Below are 8,782 nucleotides of genomic sequence, written 5' to 3' on the forward strand. Positions count from 1 at the left end.
AAGGCAGTAAAAACTGAAATGTTCCCCTGCTGCGAAACAAACTGCCAGAGGCACATAGTTACTGTGTCTATAATGTAAAATCATCCAATTCAAGTAAGTATTGCATTTAGCATCATTCTAAGTGCTAGAAATTAAGTTATAGTGAAAACTATGATACTTGGCCAAAACGTGATTTTCAGCGCATGAAACGCACGTTAAGGCAATAAAAACTGAAATGTTCCCCTGCTGCGAAACAAACTGTCTGTTGGGTTTATTCTGTTTTATTATTATAATAGTTATATTAATTCATTTCTTTATTAAATCAATCTCTTTCTTTTCTTTGTATTAATTCATTACTTTGTTAAATCATTCTCTTTCTGTTTTTCAAAAGTCTTGAGGTCACACCAAGTCATCTTTAACCTAGACAGCCTGTTCCAGGATGGTTATACAAACAATCCACCCAATCTGGGTCCTTGAGATTTGGTGGGCCCTTGGTGACGAGGACAGGGCTATTCGGACAATAACAAGAATATAATTATCGTTATGTAACCGTACACTTCGGGTTTTTCTGTATGTAACGATTATATGATTATGATTATATTATATGATTCTTAGGTCAAGGAGGTTGTATAATTACTCTAATCTAAATGTTGTTAGGTCTAGTCCCTGTTTTTGTTATTAGTAAAATACTTTGATTGTTATTGTAGTCCCAGATGTTGTTTTTACTCATACGTGATGGAATGATCAACAACTCTGTAACTTGTGACCATAAGAATGGGACGAAAACGTCTATTCGAGGAGACGTTCGGAAGTTGTAAGGTGACACTTGCTGACTCTCCCCTTCGGAGGCTTTTACCCATTGTTGTATCCATTTCTATTTAATTAAATGTCAATAATTGAATAAGATGTCTTCCTGCAGTTATTGATAATTACGGACGAAGGTAATTATTAATGAACCTGACATTTTGGTCCTTCGAGCCATGGAGGTCAATATACCGGAGCGAGAACCCAGGCGCTGCTGTTCGACATCTGGTAAGTGACCGTGCGCACGGCGTCTTCAAAACCCTTGGTGGGCCGGAGTTTTTCGACGGGGGCGCCTGGATTCTCGGCGGTTGAAGACTTTTCCTGCTGGAGGGAGACATCTGATGGATCTCGGGTAAGTCCACATTAATGTCTGCATGTTGTGAAGGTGTTTACAAATGCGTTAAAGGGACATTGTATGTGAGGCCCATTGTTGGGCTGGTTTCGCGTCCTGGGTGACGGCGATAAAACCCTGTGTTTATACTAGTCAATGGCAGGTACGGTGGGGCACTTTGCTGGAAAGTGTCCTGTGTCTCAGGGGTAGGCACGAATGTATTGTACTAGAGGTACAATATTGGGGCCGGGGAGTGTCCTGTGTCTAAAGGGTAGGCACGAATATACGTTGTATGTTGTTTGTGTGGTTTCTGCAGTAAAATTAAAATAAGCCTAGGAAATACAGTCGAAGGAGTGATAATAATAAAAATAGATATAATAAAGTTAACTCTGTGAGGCACACGAACTCACTACAAAAAAGTAAAATATGGGAAACACGTGTTGTAAGGCGGGTTTGGATGACGATCCAAAAAAATACGTCTAACTTGTAAGGATTGGAAAAAAATTGGAAAGACAAAGCGCTTTAAAAATATTACACAGCTATATTTATGGATAAATAAATATGGGTTTGCTGGCCAGCTTAAAATGCATAAAATGCAGGATAATATATGCACTAATGCATAGAGGTAATATACATATATAAATAATATGTGAGTGGATAAAAGTGTAACAGCTTGTTCCACAGACACTAATGGAGGTAATATACATATATAAATAATATGTGAGTGGATAAAAGTGTAACAGCTTGTTCCACAGACACTAATGGCGAAATAAGGCCGGGGAGAAGTTAAAAAATACTATTTTGGGAAAATAGTGGGGGCTCCCTCGGATAACGGGGATATATTTAAGACCGTGGCGGCGGGAAAGTACTGTTTGGTAAGGAAAAAATAGCGGGGCCTCCTCGGCTGACGGGGAAAATATTTACCGAGATAGGTGACGGGCGCGGAGGAAGTTTAACAAAAATAAAGGGAGCTAGAAAATTAATGGGGACACTGGTATTTGATTTGGTTAATCCGGGTATGACGTTTTGTGATTACAATAAATTGGGTTTTTTTGTGATGCTTGGGCTTGTATAACAACAATTAGAATGGTTATTTCCAAGTGCTGGTGGTGCTTTGTTAATATAACCTATATGTACTGTCAATTTACAGCAATGTGATGGCTTATTGCAGCTTGGTTTTTGATCCCGTCCGCTAACGGGAAGATGGTGTTTAAAAAGACAAAAGAATATATACAAAATGATCATTTAAATTTTAGCAGGGAATGTCACCTGTGTTTTTATTATGCTCTAGACTTGCCAAAAAATGTGTCAACTGCGGGGGAAGCGTTTCTGGTGCAGCGGCTGCTGATTAGATGGGAGTGAAACATGTGGGCCGCGGGGCAGACGATTTAACTGTGTTGGGCTTTCGGGAGCGTTCGGACCGTGTAAACGACAAAAATTTTGTGATCCCTTCCGTGAAGACATTATAATAATAATAATTGGCCTTGGGGGTGCTGAAGCAAACTTGAGGGCAGAAAATGGGTTTTTGCCATATTGTTGTGCTTGCAGCATACATATTCTGGATATATGGGGTCTTGGAAAAATATTGTTATGTAGTTGAATATCGGAAGAGGGGTTAATTTGACGTTTTAATGGTTGTCTTCTCTAAAAAGCGTTGTATTTGGGCACAGGGAAAAAGCTGGTTTGTAAACATAAGATAACAATGCTGTTTTCGCAGCAAGAGTGGAGGTCATAGTTAACGGCTAATTGCGTTTTCTGTTTGGACTTTTCAGAATAAGAACAATACATGGGCTGCAAGAAATGCAAGGTTATGCGAATGCTTTCGCATTGATATTTTGGGTTTTAAAATGAAATGTATTAAGAGGATAGAAAAAATCTGTTCAGTAAAAGGTTGATTTGGTAAAAAGCTTTGGATTTGGGAAATAGACCAAAATAGTCATTTTTGAGCAATTGTGGATTTCAAAGGGCTCTTAGTTAAAGGAAACTAGCTTTTGGAGGATAAAATAATATTAATACTATTTCAGAATTTTTTGATTGTTCAAAATACTTTAATCCAGGGGGTTGGCTGGTTAAAGAAAAGGCCAGGATGACAAAATTTACAAAATTATGGTATATTGGTGACGATAAGGTTTTTAAAACATTAAAGTTTGTAATTAGGAATTGTCTAACAAAAGGTTGATTTCTCTCATTTAATTGTTGTAGATTTTTGTTTTGGTAACAGGCTATGGGAAATGACTCGTGTCTTAAGTAAACATCATATGAGGTGATTTACAAAGTATAGTAGGTATTGAATTATTTGGCTGTTAACGACATCAGATGGGAAATTTACAATGCAATAGTGGCATGATAAAATTCATGGCATTCATCCAAATAATTAGGTGAATTGTAAATAAAATAATTGGTTTAGGATGAGCATATTTTCCCTAAGAATGGAGTAACATGGAATGTTTTTCAAAGTGCACTTGAAAGAACATTGTCTGTTGTCCTGGCAGGAGGAAATATGCTTTGTCACAGGTCATATTGATGACTTTAAGGATATTACGGATTGGATAAGCATTGGTCAATTGATACAACCAAATAACGTTGCTTTTACGGCTTTAAGGGCATGCAAATTGGTTAGAACTTTAGCAACGATGGGGTTAATACGCCTGAATGTTACAGTGATAACGAGTGGCAATAACAAGCTTAGATAAGGGAGGGAAAGGAGAAATTCTCCAAATTCCAGAATCTGGCTTAGAAACAGGTTATGTTAGTCGTTTTGGGTTTTTGACAGGATGTGGTAGTACATTAATTCTGGGAAATTTTGGGAAATTGGGGACCCCATATCTAAAACAAGTTTGAGACAAATGTGTAAATAGGCTCTATTTGGCGCTGGATGCACGAATTCTAGTGGGGCCTTTCATGTTTTGAAACAAGTGACGCTTTAGGTAGATGGGTTGTCTATGAACAAAATGGGATGGGGGAAATTCGCTTACAAATTCGGCGTGTTATCTTGGTTCATAGAATTTGGAGTCAAGGCGACGTAATAAAGGCCATAGGCGTCATGTTGTATAAATTAGGCGTGAATGAATTTGTTTTACAAATGGGGGAGATTATCTTATCACCTGAAACAAGTAGAAACAAAATTGGATGGCCGCATTAAAAGGTGATTGGCATGCTATTAGAGGGAATTGGGATTTTCCAAAAACATGATAGGGGGCCATTAGGTCATGGCGGCTGTAAAAAATAAAAACTTTAGATGTGAAACTATTCCCACCTCAATTCGGGGAACAAACAGGTAAACTGATAGCATTAAAAAGGATATAACTTTGTGTGAAACTTGAAGGTAATTTTTTACAAACGGTTAAAATACTAGAGTGGGGGTGTGTATATTAAAGGATCTACTAATGAATGCGGGGTGGATCCAGACCTTCCGGAATGTGGGGTATTCATGGCGTCCTCGAGAATTTGTGGATTTTCTCCGGGTACTCCAGTTTACTCCCACAAAATGAAATTATGGATGCTAGACTGGTTGAACACACTAAATTCTTCTTTTTATGAGTGTGAGCGTGAATGATAGTTTGTCTTTTTGTGTTTTTTGATTGGCAGACCACCGAGACATAATCTATCAATAAAAGAAAATAATTTGGGCTTGAGTCAAGGGAAGACCTATGTCTCGACAAGGGGGAGGTGGCCTTGCTACAACGGCACTACAAGGCTTAGGGTTTAAATCTATATGCATACCCACATATCCATTTCAAAAAATACATATAGATTTTATTTTATTTTTATTAGATCATATGGATATCATTCCACGATATGGAATTCCAGAAACTATTTATAGTGATAATGGCTCCCATTTTGTTAATATAATAGTTGTCTACCATCCACAATTGGCGGACCTTATATGAAGTCCTGTTTGGTAGACCTTACAAATTGTTATTATTCACCACACAATGACAATTGGATGATGAGGCGAATCTATCAGAAAAAAAAAAACGCACACACCAAATTTAGACTATCAGAGGGAGATTTTGCTTCTCAACAGGAAACGGACGAAGCGACGGTGATTCTTGAAGACTGGATGCTGATAAGCAGCATAAAAGAAGAAACATCGGAGCAACGCAAAGTGGGAGGGTCCTTGTTACTGAAAGGGGACACGGATGCACCTTTCCCACAGTAAGAAGGTTGTCTAAATTGAAACGTTTCAAGAGGAAAACTCCCTAAACAAAGACAAAAAGTCATGTTGAAAACAATTATTGCTTTTGGGGCAATGAGATTAATGATGATTGTGATTCTATTCCTTTCCACAGTAGGGTTGTTTTCTCCAGTTGGAGAAAAAGGCGGAGGCGTTTCAATTGAGGATACACCTTCTTACGGGAGGGTAAACCGAGAAACATACACATTTACATTTAATTAACATTACCTACTAAATCAAATTTCCACATTGAAAATATATATTTGGACTCGGCGACGTCCCGGTTGCCATACAAAAAGAGATGGTGGGAAATATGTGTGGTACATTAACAGCAAAAAATTAAAGATTGGGAAAAGCCTTGTTGCAGAAATTGGTCAAGATTGGAAAGCTTGGACTGACATATTAACCTGTGAAATTTATTTCTGAAACAGGGATTTCCCAAACGGGGGATAATTGGGCGCTGTTAATGGAGTGTAAAGAAGGCAAGCACTATGTGGAGCTACTTTGGTAAAAGGGTGGTCTCAATTGAAACATTGAGGGGACGGGTAAGATAAACTTTCTGACTTAATAAGATACGGGAAACACCAATATTAATTGAAAAGATTATTGCTCAGCAAGCAATACCATAAAACTATAGGGAACTCTTTTATATTGGGTTTGACGTCTCCATATGGTTTCAATTGAGACTAAACCATCTTACAAAAGATTAGGATAAACTACCAGACAAGGGAAAATACGATGGGATCTAACAACTCCCTCAATCACCATTCTTTTGGGGAAAAGTGTTTTTACAAATGAAAAAACGTGTCCTACTTGGCAAGAAAGAAAAAAAAATATTGAAGCAGTGTTTATCCTGTTACGCGGTAAATAGGAAGTCAATTTTTCCACTGTTTAATCATTTTACCTGCTTAAACCTTACAGGGCATGGTCTGAAGCTGGGGGCGATAAATGAGACGTGGTGTACCGGCGTTCTAAAACAAACTACACCCCTGATACCACGTTCTGGCCTATGGTGGCGGGGTGGTAGATAAATTATACGACTCCTGCCGAAACGCGGCAGGACTAGGTACTTTGGTCTCACTGCTCTTACCGGTGTCTGTTTTTCCATCCACAGTGGAGGAGATACAATTGGCGGCTCATAATTCGGAGGTGAAGGGTCGACCCTCCCGACATCGTCGAGAGGCATGGAGGGAAGGAGATCCAACATACATTGATGCGATTGGCATCCCCCGGGGCGTACCAGATGAGTATAAGCTGGCTAATCAGATCGCAGCAGGTTGGGAGTCTATCTTCCTTCTAATCACCCCAAACAAAATTGTGGATAGAATAAATTACTTACATTACAATGTTCAAAACTTGGAAATTATACTGAACAGGGATTTGTGGCCATGAAGGAACAACTGGCAGCTACCAGTCTGATGGCGTTCCAGAATCGCATAGCGGTGGATATGATCCTTGAAACAGGGGGCGTGTGTGCAATGTTTGGAAAACAATGTTGCACCTTCATACCGAACAACGCGTCACCCAGTGGATCTCTCACCAGGGCCATTACTGGCCTGCAAACACTGAACCGCAATATGCAAGAGCACTCTGGAGTAGATACGTCCGCATTGTCAGATTGGTGGGATAAGACCTTTGTAAAATCTAAAGATTTGGCTACATCCTTCGTGGTGACTATAGGCACAATTACCGCTATCCCAACATTGTGTGGGTGATGTAGTATCCCCTGTTTGCGCTACTTGCTAAGCCGACTTATAACTACTGAAATTGCCCCTACAAATTCTAAAGTACATGAGTTGTATCTTATGGGACGGTTTGGGGAAAGCAGTGAGGTCCAGGAGTACGGTAAATCCGAGGACCAATTGGACGAATATAATTATGTTTTTTCTCTTTCAGACCAGCCATGGGAGTAAGGAGTAGGCGGATAAAATCGCAGTCACCGACATTTCCATTTAGTGATTACTAAGAAATGACTAATAACATACATATTATAAAAACGGGGGAATGTTGGGTTTATTCTGTTTTATTATTATAATAGTTATATTAATTCATTTCTTTATTAAATCAATCTCTTTCTTTTCTTTGTATTAATTCATTACTTTGTTAAATCATTCTCTTTCTGTTTTTCAAAAGTCTTGAGGTCACACCAAGTCATCTTTAACCTAGACAGCCTGTTCCAGGATGGTTATACAAACAATCCACCCAATCTGGGTCCTTGAGATTTGGTGGGCCCTTGGTGACGAGGACAGGGCTATTCGGACAATAACAAGAATATAATTATCGTTATGTAACCGTACACTTCGGGTTTTTCTGTATGTAACGATTATATGATTATGATTATATTATATGATTCTTAGGTCAAGGAGGTTGTATAATTACTCTAATCTAAATGTTGTTAGGTCTAGTCCCTGTTTTTGTTATTAGTAAAATACTTTGATTGTTATTGTAGTCCCAGATGTTGTTTTTACTCATACGTGATGGAATGATCAACAACTCTGTAACTTGTGACCATAAGAATGGGACGAAAACGTCTATTCGAGGAGACGTTCGGAAGTTGTAAGGTGACACTTGCTGACTCTCCCCTTCGGAGGCTTTTACCCATTGTTGTATCCATTTCTATTTAATTAAATGTCAATAATTGAATAAGATGTCTTCCTGCAGTTATTGATAATTACGGACGAAGGTAATTATTAATGAACCTGACACTGTCAGAGGCACATAGTTACTGTGTCTATAGTGTAAAATCATCCAATTCAAGTAAGTATTGCATTTAGCATCATTCTAAGTGATAGAAATTAAGTTATAGTGAAAACTATGATACTTGGCCAAAACGTGATTTTCAGCGCATGAAACGCACGTTAAGGCAATAAAAACTGAAATGTTTCCCTGCTGCGAAACAAACACTCAGAGGCACATAGTTACTGTGTATATAGTGTATAATTGTCCAATTCAAGTAAGTTTTTCATTTTGCATCATTCTAAGTGCTAGAAATTAAGTTATAGTGAAAACTATGATACTTGGCCAAAACGTGATTTTCAGCGCATGAAATGCACATTAAGGCAATAAAAACTGAAATGTTCCCCCGCTGCGAAACAAACTGTCAGTGACACATAGTTACTGTGTATATAGTGTATAATCGTCCAAATTAAGTAGGTTTTTCATTTGATATCATTCTTAGTGATGAAAGTTAGGGTTAGGGTTAGGGTTAGGGTTAGGTTAAGTTATAGTGAAAACTATGATACTTGGCCAAAACATGATTTTCAGCGCATGAAACGCACATTAGGGCAAAAAAACTGAAATGTTTGTTAGGTCTGAAAATACAACTTCAGGAGCAGGCTTAGAAAGAGTGAGATAAATTTAAATAGAAAATATGTATGACCAGACTGCAAAGTGGACAGAGAGTTCCTACAGTGGGCTCCTGTTCACTGCGATGTTACTGCAACTCTAGTCGAATGACCAGTGAGTGTGTCTTAAATACAGGCAAAACTGAA

At 38.4% G+C, this 8,782-nt stretch overlaps 1 long non-coding RNA gene across 1 annotated transcript; it reads left to right on the forward strand.

Annotated features, from left to right (window-relative positions):
- Window positions 1–247: 247 nt before the first annotated feature.
- LOC144200842 (uncharacterized) lies at window positions 248–7,937 on the forward strand. Its single transcript, XR_013327211.1, has 2 exons — window positions 248–1,135; window positions 7,425–7,937. It is a non-coding gene; the product is annotated as an uncharacterized LOC144200842 (long non-coding RNA).
- The last annotated feature ends 845 nt before the right edge of the window (window positions 7,938–8,782 follow it).

Source organism: Stigmatopora nigra, chromosome 8 (assembly GCF_051989575.1).
Source record: "Stigmatopora nigra isolate UIUO_SnigA chromosome 8, RoL_Snig_1.1, whole genome shotgun sequence".
Taxonomy (NCBI): Eukaryota; Metazoa; Chordata; class Actinopteri; order Syngnathiformes; family Syngnathidae; genus Stigmatopora; species Stigmatopora nigra.